This window comes from Schistocerca gregaria, chromosome 11 (assembly GCF_023897955.1).
Source record: "Schistocerca gregaria isolate iqSchGreg1 chromosome 11, iqSchGreg1.2, whole genome shotgun sequence".
Lineage (NCBI taxonomy): Eukaryota > Metazoa > Arthropoda > Insecta > Orthoptera > Acrididae > Schistocerca > Schistocerca gregaria.
The window spans coordinates 4,679,451-4,696,530 of NC_064930.1; the positions used below are offsets into that span (position 1 = coordinate 4,679,451).

The following is a 17,080-nucleotide window of genomic DNA, read 5'->3' on the forward strand; positions in this document are numbered from 1 at the left end:
GCTCAATTGCTACATTAAAACGGTATGTTTCTTTTTCAGAACTGGAAATACACGACCGTGACAGGATTCGAACCAGCAATCTTCGGATCCGAAGTCCGACGGCTTATCCATTAGGCCACACGGTCACTGACGACCAAGTGTAGCTTATATACGACTCATTTCGAAACGCTCACACTCCCTGAGGAACTGTGTTTTCGTTCTACACAGCCCTTGCCCCTTACTCTTTTCCACCCATTCGTTACATTCAACCTCTTACGAGACCGACCAAACATAGACAGGAAAACAAGACCACACACTTTGCGCATTCGGAATCGATGGCAGGGTGTTCCTCGCCGCATTTGCTACGATGGCCATTTGCTACTTCTGCAGAAGCGGCGGCGGCGACGACGACGACGACCGCGAGAGGCTCTGAGATTTGTGAGAAATACATCTATAAAATGTAGTTCAGTCTGCCTCCTCCCACGTTATGCTATACCGCTTTGGCAAATGCTTTATCTGCGCCATTCGCCTCAATCACATCTGAGAGTAATTCTTAATAATACGCCTGTCGCTAATTGTTCCTCATCACAGATACTGCTTTCTATACGGCCACGACGCGCAACTGATTTCCAAGATTCGTCTTCCTCCTGTGAGGATGGAACTCACGACCCCTGGTTTACTAGACCAATGCTCTACCACAGAGCGAAACAGGCGCCGCCTAGCGGCACTTTTGCGTACTTTGTCCGTACGGTCGTCTGAATCATCAGACTTCAGCTGACAACACTTCATATTTTCGACTAATATTTGCAGCTATGGCGACCCATTACTGCTTGGCTACACATCTGACACGTAGCCGTGTTCTCTCCAACCAAAACCACCTGCACTTCAGAACATGACTTTCACACATGTCTACAAAATCACCTTCACTTCAAATACAGTTTTCTTGCGACTGATGGAGACGTAGGCAAATTTTAACGTTGCTATTTCCATTACATCACGTTAATCAGAAAATCGGTAATTCACATCTGCAGCGGAAAAAAATTCCGTTCCGCCCAGCGTAGGGCTCGAACCCACGACCCTGTGATTAAGAGTCTCATGCTCTACCCACTGAGCTAGCCGTGCTGCCTCGTTGGATACCTGATGGGCAGCAGATCACACAGTACTCGTTTGGGTTGGTTGGTCCCATACAGAATCTCTCCATGCTGCCTAATGTTTTCCTAACGTCACACTCGTCACGTACTTCACTTTTATATCAAATTCACTTCTGAGAGGTAAAGGAATTGCATGAAAATCTGCAGAGCTAGCGGCGTCAAAATTAACACACATACTTGATGTGACTCAAAAGCCGAACGAGTTACTTTCCGACGTTGTTTTAGATGTGCAAGTGCCAGTCACACCTCGCGGTGAGGCCACTCTGCCGTTCATTTCGCTAGTTAACACATGTCTTGTTGTCTGTGTTTCAATCTCAAGAACATCTCCAAGCACAAAATGCTCAACAGCAACATTCAGACGGTTTCGTACTGCTCAATTGCTACGTTAAAACGATATGTTTCTTTTTCAGAACTGGAAAAACACGACCGTGACAGGATTCGAACCTGCAATCTTCGGATCCGAAGTCCGACGCATTATCCATTAGTCCACACGGTCACTGACGTCCAAGTATAACTTTTATACGACTCATCTCAAAACGCTCACACCCCCTGAGGAATTTGCTTTCGTTCCACACAGCTGCTGCCCCTTACTCTTCACCACCCATTCGTTACATTCAACCTCTTATGAGACCGACCAAACATAGACAGGAAAACAAGACCACACACTTTGCGCATTCGGAATCGATGGCAGGGTGTCCCTTGCCGCATTTGCTACGATGGCCATTTCCTACTTCTGCAGAAGCGGCGGCGACGACGACGGCGACGACGACGACGACGACGACCGCGAGAGGCTCTGAGATTTGTGAGAAATACATCTATAAAATGTAATTCAGAGTGCCTCATCCCACCTTATGCCGTACCGCTTTGGCAAATGCTTTATCTGCGCCATTCGCCTTAATCACATCTGAGAGTAATTCTTAATAATACGCCTGTCGCTAATTGTTCTTCATCACAGATACTGCTTTCTATACGGCCACGACGCGCAACTGATTTCCAAGATTCGTCTTCCTCCTGTGAGGATGGAACTCACGACCCCTGGTTTACTAGACCAATGCTCTACCACTGAGCTAAACAGGCGCCGCCTGACGGCACTTATGCCTTCTTCGTCCTTATGGTCGTCTGAATCATCAGACTTCAGCTGACAACACTTCATATTTTCGACTAATATTAGCAGCTATGGCGACCCATTACTGCTTGGCTACACATCTGACACGTAGCCGATATTCTCTCCAAACAAAACCACCTGCACTTCAGAACATGACTTTCACACATGTCTACAAAATCACCTTCACCTTCAAATACAGTTTTCTTGCGACTGATGGAGACGTAGGCAAATTTTAACGTTGCTATTTCCATTACATCACGTTAATCAGAAAATCGGTAATTTACATCTGCAGCGGAAAAAAATTCCGTTCCGCCCAGCGTGGGGCTCGAACCCACGACCCTGTGATTAAGAGTCTCATGCTCTACCCACTGAGCTAGCCGTGCTGCCTCGTTGGATACCTGCTGGGCAGCAGATCACACAGTACTCGTTTGGGTTGGTTGGTCCCATACAGAATCTCTCCATGCTGCCTAATGTTTTCCTAACGTCACACTCGTCACGTACCTCACTTTTATATCATATTCACTTATGAGAGGTAAAGGAATTGCATGAAAATCTGCAGAGCTAGCGGCGTAAAAATTAACACACATACTTGATGTGACTCAAAAGCTGAACGAGTTACTTACCGACGTTGTTTTTAGATGTGCAAGTGCCAGTCAAAACTCGCGGTGAGGGCACTCTGGCGACCATTTCGCTTGTTAACACCGGTCTTGTTGTGTGTGTTTCAGGTTCAAGACCATCTCCAAGTACAAAATGGTCAACAGCAACATTCAGACGGTTTCCTACTGCTCAATTGCTACATTAAAACGGTATGTTTCTTTTTCAGAACTGGAAAAACACGACCGTGACAGGATTCGAACACGCAATCTTCGCATCCGAAGTCCGACGCCTTATCCATTAGGCCACACGGTCACTGACGACCAAGTATAACTTATATACGACTCATTTCGAAACGCTCACACCCCCTGAGGAACTGTGTTTTCGTTCCACACAGCCCTTGCCCCTTACTCTTTTCCACCCATTCGTTACATTCAACCTCTTACGAGACCGACCAAACATAGACAGGAAAAGAAGACCACACACTTTGCGCATTCGGAATCGATGGCAGGGTGTTCCTCGCCGCATTTGCTACGATGGCCATTTGCTACTTCTGCAGAAGCGGCGGCGGCGGCGACGACGACGACGACGACGACGACGACGACGACGACGACGACGACCGCGAGAGGCTCTGAGATTTGTGAGAAATACATCTATAAAATGTAGTTCAGTCTGCCTCCTCCCACGTTATGCTATACCGCTTTGGCAAATGCTTTATCTGCGCCATTCGCCTCAATCACATCTGAGAGTAATTCTTAATAATACGCCTGTCGCTAATTGTTCCTCATCACAGATACTGCTTTCTATACGGCCACGACGCGCAACTGATTTCCAAGATTCGTCTTCCTCCTGTGAGGATGGAACTCACGACCCCTGGTTTACTAGACCAATGCTCTACCACAGAGCGAAACAGGCGCCGCCTAGCGGCACTTTTGCGAACTTTGTCCGTACGGTCGTCTGAATCATCAGACTTCAGCTGACAACACTTCATATTTTCGACTAATATTTGCAGCTATGGCGACCCATTACTGCTTGGCTACACATCTGACACGTAGCCGTGTTCTCTCCAACCAAAACCACCTGCACTTCAGAACATGACTTTCACACATGTCTACAAAATCACCTTCACTTCAAATACAGTTTTCTTGCGACTGATGGAGACGTAGGCAAATTTTAACGTTGCAATTTCCATTACATCACGTTAATCAGAAAATCGGTAATTCACATCTGCAGCGGAAAAAAATTCCGTTCCGCCCAGCGTAGGGCTCGAACCCACGACCCTGTGATTAAGAGTCTCATGCTCTACCCACTGAGCTAGCCGTGCTGCCTCGTTGGATACCTGCTGGGCAGCAGATCACACAGTACTCGTTTGGGTTGGTTGGTCCCATACAGAATCTCTCCATGCTGCCTAATGTTTTCCTAACGTCACACTCGTCACGTACTTCACTTTTATATCAAATTCACTTCTGAGAGGTAAAGGAATTGCATGAAAATCTGCAGAGCTAGCGGCGTCAAAATTAACACACATACTTGATGTGACTCAAAAGCCGAACGAGTTACTTTCCGACGTTGTTTTAGATGTGCAAGTGCCAGTCACACCTCGCGGTGAGGCCACTCTGCCGTTCATTTCGCTAGTTAACACATGTCTTGTTGTCTGTGTTTCAATCTCAAGAACATCTCCAAGCACAAAATGCTCAACAGCAACATTCAGACGGTTTCGTACTGCTCAATTGCTACGTTAAAACGATATGTTTCTTTTTCAGAACTGGAAAAACACGACCGTGACAGGATTCGAACCTGCAATCTTCGGATCCGAAGTCCGACGCATTATCCATTAGTCCACACGGTCACTGACGTCCAAGTATAACTTTTATACGACTCATCTCAAAACGCTCACACCCCCTGAGGAATTTGCTTTCGTTCCACACAGCTGCTGCCCCTTACTCTTCACCACCCATTCGTTACATTCAACCTCTTATGAGACCGACCAAACATAGACAGGAAAACAAGACCACACACTTTGCGCATTCGGAATCGATGGCAGGGTGTCCCTTGCCGCATTTGCTACGATGGCCATTTCCTACTTCTGCAGAAGCGGCGGCGGCGACGACGATGAAGACGACGACGACGACCGCGAGAGGCTCTGAGATTTGTGAGAAATACATCTATAAAATGTAATGCAGACTGCCTCGTCTCACCTTATGCTATACCGCTTTGGCAAATGCTTTATCTGCGCCATTCGCCTTAATCACATCTGAGAGTAATTCTTAATAATACGCCTGTCGCTAATTGTTCTTCATCACAGATACTGCTTTCTATACGGCCACGACGCGCAACTGATTTCCAAGATTCGTCTTCCTCCTGTGAGGATGGAACTCACGACCCCTGGTTTACTAGACCAATGCTCTACCACTGAGCTAAACAGGCGCCGCCTGACGGCACTTTTGCCTTCTTCGTCCTTATGGTCGTCTGAATCATCAGACTTCAGCTGACAACACTTCATATTTTCGACTAATATTAGCAGCTATGGCGACCCATTACTGCTTGGCTACACATCTGACACGTAGCCGATATTCTCTCCAAACAAAACCACCTGCACTTCAGAACATGACTTTCACACATGTCTACAAAATCACCTTCACCTTCAAATACAGTTTTCTTGCAACTGATGGAGACGTAGGCAAATTTTAACGTTGCTATTTCCATTACATCACGTTAATCAGAAAATCGGTAATTTACATCTGCAGCGGAAAAAAATTCCGTTCCGCCCAGCGTGGGGCTCGAACCCACGACCCTGTGATTAAGAGTCTCATGCTCTACCCACTGCGCTAGCCGTGCTGCCTCGTTGGATACCTGCTGGGCAGCAGATCACACAGTACTCGTTTGGGTTGGTTGGTCCCATACAGAATCTCTCCATGCTGCCTAATGTTTTCCTAACGTCACACTCGTCACGTACCTCACTTTTATATCATATTCACTTATGAGAGGTAAAGGAATTGCATGAAAATCTGCAGAGCTAGCGGCGTAAAAATTAACACACATACTTGATGTGACTCAAAAGCTGAACGAGTTACTTTCCGACGTTGTTTTTAGATGTGCAAGTGCCAGTCAAAACTCGCGGTGAGGGCACTCTGGCGACCATTTCGCTAGTTAACACCGGTCTTGTTGTGTGTGTTTCAGGTTCAAGACCATCTCCAAGTACAAAATGGTCAACAGCAACATTCAGACGGTTTCGTACTGCTCAATTGCTACATTAAAACGGTATGTTCCTTTTTCAGAACTGGAAAAACACGACCGTGACAGGATTCGAACCTGCAACCTTCGCATCCGAAGTCCGACGCCTTATCCATTAGGCCACACGGTCACTGACGACCAAGTATAACTTATATACGACTCATCTCGAAACGCTCACACCCCCTGAGGAATTGTGCTTTCGTTCCACACAGCCCTTGCCCCTTACTCTTTTCCACCCATTCGTTACATTCAACCTCTTACGAGACCGACCAAACATAGACAGGAAAAGAAGACCACACACTTTGCGCATTCGGAATCGATGGCAGGGTGTTCCTCGCCGCATTTGCTACGATGGCCATTTGCTACTTCTGCAGAAGCGGCGGCGGCGGCGGCGACGACGACGACGACGACGACGACGACGACCGCGAGAGGCTCTGAGATTTGTGAGAAATACATCTATAAAATGTAGTTCAGTCTGCCTCCTTCCACGTTATGCTATACCGCTTTGGCAAATGCTTTATCTGCGCCATTCGCCTCAATCACATCTGAGAGTAATTCTTAATAATACGCCTGTCGCTAATTGTTCCTCATCACAGATACTGCTTTCTATACGGCCACGACGCGCAACTGATTTCCAAGATTCGTCTTCCTCCTGTGAGGATGGAACTCACGACCCCTGGTTTACTAGACCAATGCTCTACCACAGAGCGAAACAGGCGCCGCCTAGCGGCACTTTTGCGTACTTTGTCCGTACGGTCGTCTGAATCATCAGACTTCAGCTGACAACACTTCATATTTTCGACTAATATTTGCAGCTATGGCGACCCATTACTGCTTGGCTACACATCTGACACGTAGCCGTGTTCTCTCCAACCAAAACCACCTGCACTTCAGAACATGACTTTCACACATGTCTACAAAATCACCTTCACTTCAAATACAGTTTTCTTGCGACTGATGGAGACGTAGGCAAATTTTAACGTTGCTATTTCCATTACATCACGTTAATCAGAAAATCGGTAATTCACATCTGCAGCGGAAAAAAATTCCGTTCCGCCCAGCGTAGGGCTCGAACCCACGACCCTGTGATTAAGAGTCTCATGCTCTACCCACTGAGCTAGCCGTGCTGCCTCGTTGGATACCTGCTGGGCAGCAGATCACACAGTACTCGTTTGGGTTGGTTGGTCCCATACAGAATCTCTCCATGCTGCCTAATGTTTTCCTAACGTCACACTCGTCACGTACTTCACTTTTATATCAAATTCACTTCTGAGAGGTAAAGGAATTGCATGAAAATCTGCAGAGCTAGCGGCGTCAAAATTAACACACATACTTGATGTGACTCAAAAGCCGAACGAGTTACTTTCCGACGTTGTTTTAGATGTGCAAGTGCCAGTCACACCTCGCGGTGAGGCCACTCTGCCGTTCATTTCGCTAGTTAACACATGTCTTGTTGTCTGTGTTTCAATCTCAAGAACATCTCCAAGCACAAAATGCTCAACAGCAACATTCAGACGGTTTCGTACTGCTCAATTGCTACGTTAAAACGATATGTTTCTTTTTCAGAACTGGAAAAACACGACCGTGACAGGATTCGAACCTGCAATCTTCGGATCCGAAGTCCGACGCATTATTCATTAGTCCACACGGTCACTGACGTCCAAGTATAACTTTTATACCACTCATCTCAAAACGCTCACACCCCCTGAGGAATTTGCTTTCGTTCCACACAGCTGCTGCCCCTTACTCTTCACCACCCATTCGTTACATGAAACCTCTTATGAGACCGACCAAACATAGACAGGAAAACAAGACCACACACTTTGCGCATTCGGAATCGATGGCAGGGTGTCCCTTGCCGCATTTGCTACGATGGCCATTTCCTACTTCTGCAGAAGCGGCGGCGGCGACGACGATGAAGACGACGACGACGACCGCGAGAGGCTCTGAGATTTGTGAGAAATACATCTATAAAATGTAATGCAGACTGCCTCGTCTCACCTTATGCTATACCGCTTTGGCAAATGCTTTATCTGCGCCATTCGCCTAAATCACATCTGAGAGTAATTCTTAATAATACGCCTGTCGCTAATTGTTCTTCATCACAGATACTGCTTTCTATACGGCCACGACGCGCAACTGATTTCCAAGATTCGTCTTCCTCCTGTGAGGATGGAACTCACGACCCCTGGTTTACTAGACCAATGCTCTACCACTGAGCTAAACAGGCGCCGCCTGACGGCACTTTTGCCTTCTTCGTCCTTATGGTCGTCTGAATCATCAGACTTCAGCTGACAACACTTCATATTTTCGACTAATATTAGCAGCTATGGCGACCCATTACTGCTTGGCTACACATCTGACACGTAGCCGATATTCTCTCCAAACAAAACCACCTGCACTTCAGAACATGACTTTCACACATGTCTACAAAATCACCTTCACCTTCAAATACAGTTTTCTTGCGACTGATGGAGACGTAGGCAAATTTTAACGTTGCTATTTCCATTACATCACGTTAATCAGAAAATCGGTAATTTACATCTGCAGCGGAAAAAAATTCCGTTCCGCCCAGCGTGGGGCTCGAACCCACGACCCTGTGATTAAGAGTCTCATGCTCTACCCACTGAGCTAGCCGTGCTGCCTCGTTGGATATCTGCTGGGCAGCAGATCACACAGTACTCGTTTGGGTTGGTTGGTCCCATACAGAATCTCTCCATGCTGCCTAATGTTTTCCTAACGTCACACTCGTCACGTACCTCACTTTTATATCATATTCACTTATGAGAGGTAAAGGAATTGCATGAAAATCTGCAGAGCTAGCGGCGTAAAAATTAACACACATACTTGATGTGACTCAAAAGCTGAACGAGTTACTTTCCGACGTTGTTTTTAGATGTGCAAGTGCCAGTCAAAACTCGCGGTGAGGGCACTCTGGCGACCATTTCGCTAGTTAACACCGGTCTTGTTGTGTGTGTTTCAGGTTCAAGACCATCTCCAAGTACAAAATGGTCAACAGCAACATTCAGACGGTTTCGTACTGCTCAATTGCTACATTAAAACGGTATGTTCCTTTTTCTGAACTGGAAAAACACGACCGTGACAGGATTCGAACCTGAACCCTTCGCATCCGAAGTCCGACGCCTTATCCATTAGGCCACACGGTCACTGACGACCAAGTATAACTTATATACGACTCATCTCGAAACGCTCACACCCCCTGAGGAATTGTGCTTTCGTTCCACACAGCCCTTGCCCCTTACTCTTTTCCACCCATTCGTTACATTCAACCTCTTACGAGACCGACCAAACATAGACAGGAAAAGAAGACCACACACTTTGCGCATTCGGAATCGATGGCAGGGTGTTCCTCGCCGCATTTGCTACGATGGCCATTTGCTACTTCTGCAGAAGCGGCGGCGGCGACGACGACGACGACGACGACGACGACGACCGCGAGAGGCTCTGAGATTTGTGAGAAATACATCTATAAAATGTAGTTCAGTCTGCCTCCTCCCACGTTATGCTATACCGCTTTGGCAAATGCTTTATCTGCGCCATTCGCCTCAATCACATCTGAGAGTAATTCTTAATAATACGCCTGTCGCTAATTGTTCCTCATCACAGATACTGCTTTCTATACGGCCACGACGCGCAACTGATTTCCAAGATTCGTCTTCCTCCTGTGAGGATGGAACTCACGACCCCTGGTTTACTAGACCAATGCTCTACCACAGAGCGAAACAGGCGCCGCCTAGCGGCACTTTTGCGTACTTTGTCCGTACGGTCGTCTGAATCATCAGACTTCAGCTGACAACACTTCATATTTTCGACTAATATTTGCAGCTATGGCGACCCATTACTGCTTGGCTACACATCTGACACGTAGCCGTGTTCTCTCCAACCAAAACCACCTGCACTTCAGAACATGACTTTCACACATGTCTACAAAATCACCTTCACTTCAAATACAGTTTTCTTGCGACTGATGGAGACGTAGGCAAATTTTAACGTTGCTATTTCCATTACATCACGTTAATCAGAAAATCGGTAATTCACATCTGCAGCGGAAAAAAATTCCGTTCCGCCCAGCGTAGGGCTCGAACCCACGACCCTGTGATTAAGAGTCTCATGCTCTACCCACTGAGCTAGCCGTGCTGCCTCGTTGGATACCTGCTGGGCAGCAGATCACACAGTACTCGTTTGGGTTGGTTGGTCCCATACAGAATCTCTCCATGCTGCCTAATGTTTTCCTAACGTCACACTCGTCACGTACTTCACTTTTATATCAAATTCACTTCTGAGAGGTAAAGGAATTGCATGAAAATCTGCAGAGCTAGCGGCGTCAAAATTAACACACATACTTGATGTGACTCAAAAGCCGAACGAGTTACTTTCCGACGTTGTTTTAGATGTGCAAGTGCCAGTCACACCTCGCGGTGAGGCCACTCTGCCGTTCATTTCGCTAGTTAACACATGTCTTGTTGTCTGTGTTTCAATCTCAAGAACATCTCCAAGCACAAAATGCTCAACAGCAACATTCAGACGGTTTCGTACTGCTCAATTGCTACGTTAAAACGATATGTTTCTTTTTCAGAACTGGAAAAACACGACCGTGACAGGATTCGAACCTGCAATCTTCGGATCCGAAGTCCGACGCATTATCCATTAGTCCACACGGTCACTGACGTCCAAGTATAACTTTTATACGACTCATCTCAAAACGCTCACACCCCCTGAGGAATTTGCTTTCGTTCCACACAGCTGCTGCCCCTTACTCTTCACCACCCATTCGTTACATTCAACCTCTTATGAGACCGACCAAACATAGACAGGAAAACAAGACCACACACTTTGCGCATTCGGAATCGATGGCAGGGTGTCCCTTGCCGCATTTGCTACGATGGCCATTTCCTACTTCTGCAGAAGCGGCGGCGGCGACGACGATGAAGACGACGACGACGACCGCGAGAGGCTCTGAGATTTGTGAGAAATACATCTATAAAATGTAATGCAGACTGCCTCGTCTCACCTTATGCTATACCGCTTTGGCAAATGCTTTATCTGCGCCATTCGCCTTAATCACATCTGAGAGTAATTCTTAATAATACGCCTGTCGCTAATTGTTCTTCATCACAGATACTGCTTTCTATACGGCCACGACGCGCAACTGATTTCCAAGATTCGTCTTCCTCCTGTGAGGATGGAACTCACGACCCCTGGTTTACTAGACCAATGCTCTACCACTGAGCTAAACAGGCGCCGCCTGACGGCACTTTTGCCTTCTTCGTCCTTATGGTCGTCTGAATCATCAGACTTCAGCTGACAACACTTCATATTTTCGACTAATATTAGCAGCTATGGCGACCCATTACTGCTTGGCTACACATCTGACACGTAGCCGATATTCTCTCCAAACAAAACCACCTGCACTTCAGAACATGACTTTCACACATGTCTACAAAATCACCTTCACCTTCAAATACAGTTTTCTTGCGACTGATGGAGACGTAGGCAAATTTTAACGTTGCTATTTCCATTACATCACGTTAATCAGAAAATCGGTAATTTACATCTGCAGCGGAAAAAAATTCCGTTCCGCCCAGCGTGGGGCTCGAACCCACGACCCTGTGATTAAGAGTCTCATGCTCTACCCACTGAGCTAGCCGTGCTGCCTCGTTGGATATCTGCTGGGCAGCAGATCACACAGTACTCGTTTGGGTTGGTTGGTCCCATACAGAATCTCTCCATGCTGCCTAATGTTTTCCTAACGTCACACTCGTCACGTACCTCACTTTTATATCATATTCACTTATGAGAGGTAAAGGAATTGCATGAAAATCTGCAGAGCTAGCGGCGTAAAAATTAACACACATACTTGATGTGACTCAAAAGCTGAACGAGTTACTTTCCGACGTTGTTTTTAGATGTGCAAGTGCCAGTCAAAACTCGCGGTGAGGGCACTCTGGCGACCATTTCGCTAGTTAACACCGGTCTTGTTGTGTGTGTTTCAGGTTCAAGACCATCTCCAAGTACAAAATGGTCAACAGCAACATTCAGACGGTTTCGTACTGCTCAATTGCTACATTAAAACGGTATGTTCCTTTTTCTGAACTGGAAAAACACGACCGTGACAGGATTCGAACCTGAAACCTTCGCATCCGAAGTCCGACGCCTTATCCATTAGGCCACACGGTCACTGACGACCAAGTATAACTTATATACGACTCATCTCGAAACGCTCACACCCCCTGAGGAATTGTGCTTTCGTTCCACACAGCCCTTGCCCCTTACTCTTTTCCACCCATTCGTTACATTCAACCTCTTACGAGACCGACCAAACATAGACAGGAAAAGAAGACCACACACTTTGCGCATTCGGAATCGATGGCAGGGTGTTCCTCGCCGCATTTGCTACGATGGCCATTTGCTACTTCTGCAGAAGCGGCGGCGGCGACGACGACGACGACGACGACGACCGCGAGAGGCTCTGAGATTTGTGAGAAATACATCTATAAAATGTAGTTCAGTCTGCCTCCTCCCACGTTATGCTATACCGCTTTGGCAAATGCTTTATCTGCGCCATTCGCCTCAATCACATCTGAGAGTAATTCTTAATAATACGCCTGTCGCTAATTGTTCCTCATCACAGATACTGCTTTCTATACGGCCACGACGCGCAACTGATTTCCAAGATTCGTCTTCCTCCTGTGAGGATGGAACTCACGACCCCTGGTTTACTAGACCAATGCTCTACCACAGAGCGAAACAGGCGCCGCCTAGCGGCACTTTTGCGTACTTTGTCCGTACGGTCGTCTGAATCATCAGACTTCAGCTGACAACACTTCATATTTTCGACTAATATTTGCAGCTATGGCGACCCATTACTGCTTGGCTACACATCTGACACGTAGCCGTGTTCTCTCCAACCAAAACCACCTGCACTTCAGAACATGACTTTCACACATGTCTACAAAATCACCTTCACTTCAAATACAGTTTTCTTGCGACTGATGGAGACGTAGGCAAATTTTAACGTTGCTATTTCCATTACATCACGTTAATCAGAAAATCGGTAATTCACATCTGCAGCGGAAAAAAATTCCGTTCCGCCCAGCGTAGGGCTCGAACCCACGACCCTGTGATTAAGAGTCTCATGCTCTACCCACTGAGCTAGCCGTGCTGCCTCGTTGGATACCTGCTGGGCAGCAGATCACACAGTACTCGTTTGGGTTGGTTGGTCCCATACAGAATCTCTCCATGCTGCCTAATGTTTTCCTAACGTCACACTCGTCACGTACTTCACTTTTATATCAAATTCACTTCTGAGAGGTAAAGGAATTGCATGAAAATCTGCAGAGCTAGCGGCGTCAAAATTAACACACATACTTGATGTGACTCAAAAGCCGAACGAGTTACTTTCCGACGTTGTTTTAGATGTGCAAGTGCCAGTCACACCTCGCGGTGAGGCCACTCTGCCGTTCATTTCGCTAGTTAACACATGTCTTGTTGTCTGTGTTTCAATCTCAAGAACATCTCCAAGCACAAAATGCTCAACAGCAACATTCAGACGGTTTCGTACTGCTCAATTGCTACGTTAAAACGATATGTTTCTTTTTCAGAACTGGAAAAACACGACCGTGACAGGATTCGAACCTGCAATCTTCGGATCCGAAGTCCGACGCATTATCCATTAGTCCACACGGTCACTGACGTCCAAGTATAACTTTTATACGACTCATCTCAAAACGCTCACACCCCCTGAGGAATTTGCTTTCGTTCCACACAGCTGCTGCCCCTTACTCTTCACCACCCATTCGTTACATTCAACCTCTTATGAGACCGACCAAACATAGACAGGAAAACAAGACCACACACTTTGCGCATTCGGAATCGATGGCAGGGTGTCCCTTGCCGCATTTGCTACGATGGCCATTTCCTACTTCTGCAGAAGCGGCGGCGGCGACGACGATGAAGACGACGACGACGACCGCGAGAGGCTCTGAGATTTGTGAGAAATACATCTATAAAATGTAATGCAGACTGCCTCGTCTCACCTTATGCTATACCGCTTTGGCAAATGCTTTATCTGCGCCATTCGCCTTAATCACATCTGAGAGTAATTCTTAATAATACGCCTGTCGCTAATTGTTCTTCATCACAGATACTGCTTTCTATACGGCCACGACGCGCAACTGATTTCCAAGATTCGTCTTCCTCCTGTGAGGATGGAACTCACGACCCCTGGTTTACTAGACCAATGCTCTACCACTGAGCTAAACAGGCGCCGCCTGACGGCACTTTTGCCTTCTTCGTCCTTATGGTCGTCTGAATCATCAGACTTCAGCTGACAACACTTCATATTTTCGACTAATATTAGCAGCTATGGCGACCCATTACTGCTTGGCTACACATCTGACACGTAGCCGATATTCTCTCCAAACAAAACCACCTGCACTTCAGAACATGACTTTCACACATGTCTACAAAATCACCTTCACCTTCAAATACAGTTTTCTTGCGACTGATGGAGACGTAGGCAAATTTTAACGTTGCTATTTCCATTACATCACGTTAATCAGAAAATCGGTAATTTACATCTGCAGCGGAAAAAAATTCCGTTCCGCCCAGCGTGGGGCTCGAACCCACGACCCTGTGATTAAGAGTCTCATGCTCTACCCACTGAGCTAGCCGTGCTGCCTCGTTGGATACCTGCTGGGCAGCAGATCACACAGTACTCGTTTGGGTTGGTTGGTCCCATACAGAATCTCTCCATGCTGCCTAATGTTTTCCTAACGTCACACTCGTCACGTACCTCACTTTTATATCATATTCACTTATGAGAGGTAAAGGAATTGCATGAAAATCTGCAGAGCTAGCGGCGTAAAAATTAACACACATACTTGATGTGACTCAAAAGCTGAACGAGTTACTTTCCGACGTTGTTTTTAGATGTGCAAGTGCCAGTCAAAACTCGCGGTGAGGGCACTCTGGCGACCATTTCGCTAGTTAACACCGGTCTTGTTGTGTGTGTTTCAGGTTCAAGACCATCTCCAAGTACAAAATGGTCAACAGCAACATTCAGACGGTTTCGTACTGCTCAATTGCTACATTAAAACGGTATGTTCCTTTTTCTGAACTGGAAAAACACGACCGTGACAGGATTCGAACCTGCAACCTTCGCATCCGAAGTCCGACGCCTTATCCATTAGGCCACACGGTCACTGACGACCAAGTATAACTTATATACGACTCATCTCGAAACGCTCACACCCCCTGAGGAATTGTGCTTTCGTTCCACACAGCCCTTGCCCCTTACTCTTTTCCACCCATTCGTTACATTCAACCTCTTACGAGACCGACCAAACATAGACAGGAAAAGAAGACCACACACTTTGCGCATTCGGAATCGATGGCAGGGTGTTCCTCGCCGCATTTGCTACGATGGCCATTTGCTACTTCTGCAGAAGCGGCGGCGGCGACGACGACGACGACGACGACGACGACGACGACGACGACGACGACGACGACGACGACGACGACGACGACGACCGCGAGAGGCTCTGAGATTTGTGAGAAATACATCTATAAAATGTAATTCAGTCTGCCTCCTCCCACGTTATGCTATACCGCTTTGGCAAATGCTTTATCTGCGCCATTCGCCTCAATCACATCTGAGAGTAATTCTTAATAATACGCCTGTCGCTAATTGTTCCTCATCACAGATACTGCTTTCTATACGGCCACGACGCGCAACTGATTTCCAAGATTCGTCTTCCTCCTGTGAGGATGGAACTCACGACCCCTGGTTTACTAGACCAATGCTCTACCACAGAGCGAAACAGGCGCCGCCTAGCGGCACTTTTGCGTACTTTGTCCGTACGGTCGTCTGAATCATCAGACTTCAGCTGACAACACTTCATATTTTCGACTAATATTTGCAGCTATGGCGACCCATTACTGCTTGGCTACACATCTGACACGTAGCCGTGTTCTCTCCAACCAAAACCACCTGCACTTCAGAACATGACTTTCACACATGTCTACAAAATCACCTTCACTTCAAATACAGTTTTCTTGCGACTGATGGAGACGTAGGCAAATTTTAACGTTGCTATTTCTATTACATCACGTTAATCAGAAAATCGGTAATTCACATCTGCAGCGGAAAAAAATTCCGTTCCGCCCAGCGTAGGGCTCGAACCCACGACCCTGTGATTAAGAGTCTCATGCTCTACCCACTGAGCTAGCCGTGCTGCCTCGTTGGATACCTGCTGGGCAGCAGATCACACAGTACTCGTTTGGGTTGGTTGGTCCCATACAGAATCTCTCCATGCTGCCTAATGTTTTCCTAACGTCACACTCGTCACGTACTTCACTTTTATATCAAATTCACTTCTGAGAGGTAAAGGAATTGCATGAAAATCTGCAGAGCTAGCGGCGTCAAAATTAACACACATACTTGATGTGACTCAAAAGCCGAACGAGTTACTTTCCGACGTTGTTTTAGATGTGCAAGTGCCAGTCACACCTCGCGGTGAGGCCACTCTGCCGTTCATTTCGCTAGTTAACACATGTCTTGTTGTCTGTCTTTCAATCTCAAGAACATCTCCAAGCACAAAATGCTCAACAGCAACATTCAGACGGTTTCGTACTGCTCAATTGCTACGTTAAAACGATATGTTTCTTTTTCAGAACTGGAAAAACACGACCGTGACAGGATTCGAACCTGCAATCTTCGGATCCGAAGTCCGACGCATTATCCATTAGTCCACACGGTCACTGACGTCCAAGTATAACTTTTATACGACTCATCTCAAAACGCTCACACCCCCTGAGGAATTTGCTTTCGTTCCACACAGCTGCTGCCCCTTACTCTTCACCACCCATTCGTTACATGAAACCTCTTATGAGACCGACCAAACATAGACAGGAAAACAAGACCACACACTTTGCGCATTCGGAATCGATGGCAGGGTGTCCCTTGCCGCATTTGCTACGATGGCCATTTCCTACT

General features: G+C 46.8%; 16 non-coding genes across 16 annotated transcripts; all 16 read right to left on the reverse strand.

Annotated features, from left to right (window-relative positions):
- Positions 1–52: 52 nt before the first annotated feature.
- Positions 53–125, reverse strand: Trnar-ucg (transfer RNA arginine (anticodon UCG)). Its single transcript has one exon. It is a non-coding gene; the product is annotated as a tRNA-Arg (tRNA).
- Positions 126–1,028: 903 nt separating this feature from the next.
- On the reverse strand, positions 1,029–1,101 carry Trnak-cuu (transfer RNA lysine (anticodon CUU)). The gene has a single exon. It is a non-coding gene; the product is annotated as a tRNA-Lys (tRNA).
- A 1,444-nt stretch (positions 1,102–2,545) lies between these two features.
- On the reverse strand, positions 2,546–2,618 carry Trnak-cuu (transfer RNA lysine (anticodon CUU)). Its single transcript has one exon. It is a non-coding gene; the product is annotated as a tRNA-Lys (tRNA).
- Positions 2,619–4,080: 1,462 nt separating this feature from the next.
- Trnak-cuu (transfer RNA lysine (anticodon CUU)) lies at positions 4,081–4,153 on the reverse strand. Its single transcript has one exon. It is a non-coding gene; the product is annotated as a tRNA-Lys (tRNA).
- A 1,441-nt stretch (positions 4,154–5,594) lies between these two features.
- On the reverse strand, positions 5,595–5,667 carry Trnak-cuu (transfer RNA lysine (anticodon CUU)). The gene has a single exon. It is a non-coding gene; the product is annotated as a tRNA-Lys (tRNA).
- A 453-nt stretch (positions 5,668–6,120) lies between these two features.
- Positions 6,121–6,193, reverse strand: Trnar-ucg (transfer RNA arginine (anticodon UCG)). Its single transcript has one exon. It is a non-coding gene; the product is annotated as a tRNA-Arg (tRNA).
- Positions 6,194–7,117: 924 nt separating this feature from the next.
- Positions 7,118–7,190, reverse strand: Trnak-cuu (transfer RNA lysine (anticodon CUU)). Its single transcript has one exon. It is a non-coding gene; the product is annotated as a tRNA-Lys (tRNA).
- A 1,441-nt stretch (positions 7,191–8,631) lies between these two features.
- On the reverse strand, positions 8,632–8,704 carry Trnak-cuu (transfer RNA lysine (anticodon CUU)). Its single transcript has one exon. It is a non-coding gene; the product is annotated as a tRNA-Lys (tRNA).
- A 453-nt stretch (positions 8,705–9,157) lies between these two features.
- Positions 9,158–9,230, reverse strand: Trnar-ucg (transfer RNA arginine (anticodon UCG)). The gene has a single exon. It is a non-coding gene; the product is annotated as a tRNA-Arg (tRNA).
- Positions 9,231–10,148: 918 nt separating this feature from the next.
- Positions 10,149–10,221, reverse strand: Trnak-cuu (transfer RNA lysine (anticodon CUU)). Its single transcript has one exon. It is a non-coding gene; the product is annotated as a tRNA-Lys (tRNA).
- Positions 10,222–11,662: 1,441 nt separating this feature from the next.
- Trnak-cuu (transfer RNA lysine (anticodon CUU)) lies at positions 11,663–11,735 on the reverse strand. The gene has a single exon. It is a non-coding gene; the product is annotated as a tRNA-Lys (tRNA).
- Positions 11,736–12,188: 453 nt separating this feature from the next.
- On the reverse strand, positions 12,189–12,261 carry Trnar-ucg (transfer RNA arginine (anticodon UCG)). Its single transcript has one exon. It is a non-coding gene; the product is annotated as a tRNA-Arg (tRNA).
- A 912-nt stretch (positions 12,262–13,173) lies between these two features.
- On the reverse strand, positions 13,174–13,246 carry Trnak-cuu (transfer RNA lysine (anticodon CUU)). Its single transcript has one exon. It is a non-coding gene; the product is annotated as a tRNA-Lys (tRNA).
- A 1,441-nt stretch (positions 13,247–14,687) lies between these two features.
- Trnak-cuu (transfer RNA lysine (anticodon CUU)) lies at positions 14,688–14,760 on the reverse strand. The gene has a single exon. It is a non-coding gene; the product is annotated as a tRNA-Lys (tRNA).
- Positions 14,761–15,213: 453 nt separating this feature from the next.
- Trnar-ucg (transfer RNA arginine (anticodon UCG)) lies at positions 15,214–15,286 on the reverse strand. Its single transcript has one exon. It is a non-coding gene; the product is annotated as a tRNA-Arg (tRNA).
- Positions 15,287–16,246: 960 nt separating this feature from the next.
- Trnak-cuu (transfer RNA lysine (anticodon CUU)) lies at positions 16,247–16,319 on the reverse strand. Its single transcript has one exon. It is a non-coding gene; the product is annotated as a tRNA-Lys (tRNA).
- Between the last annotated feature and the right edge of the window lie 761 nt (positions 16,320–17,080).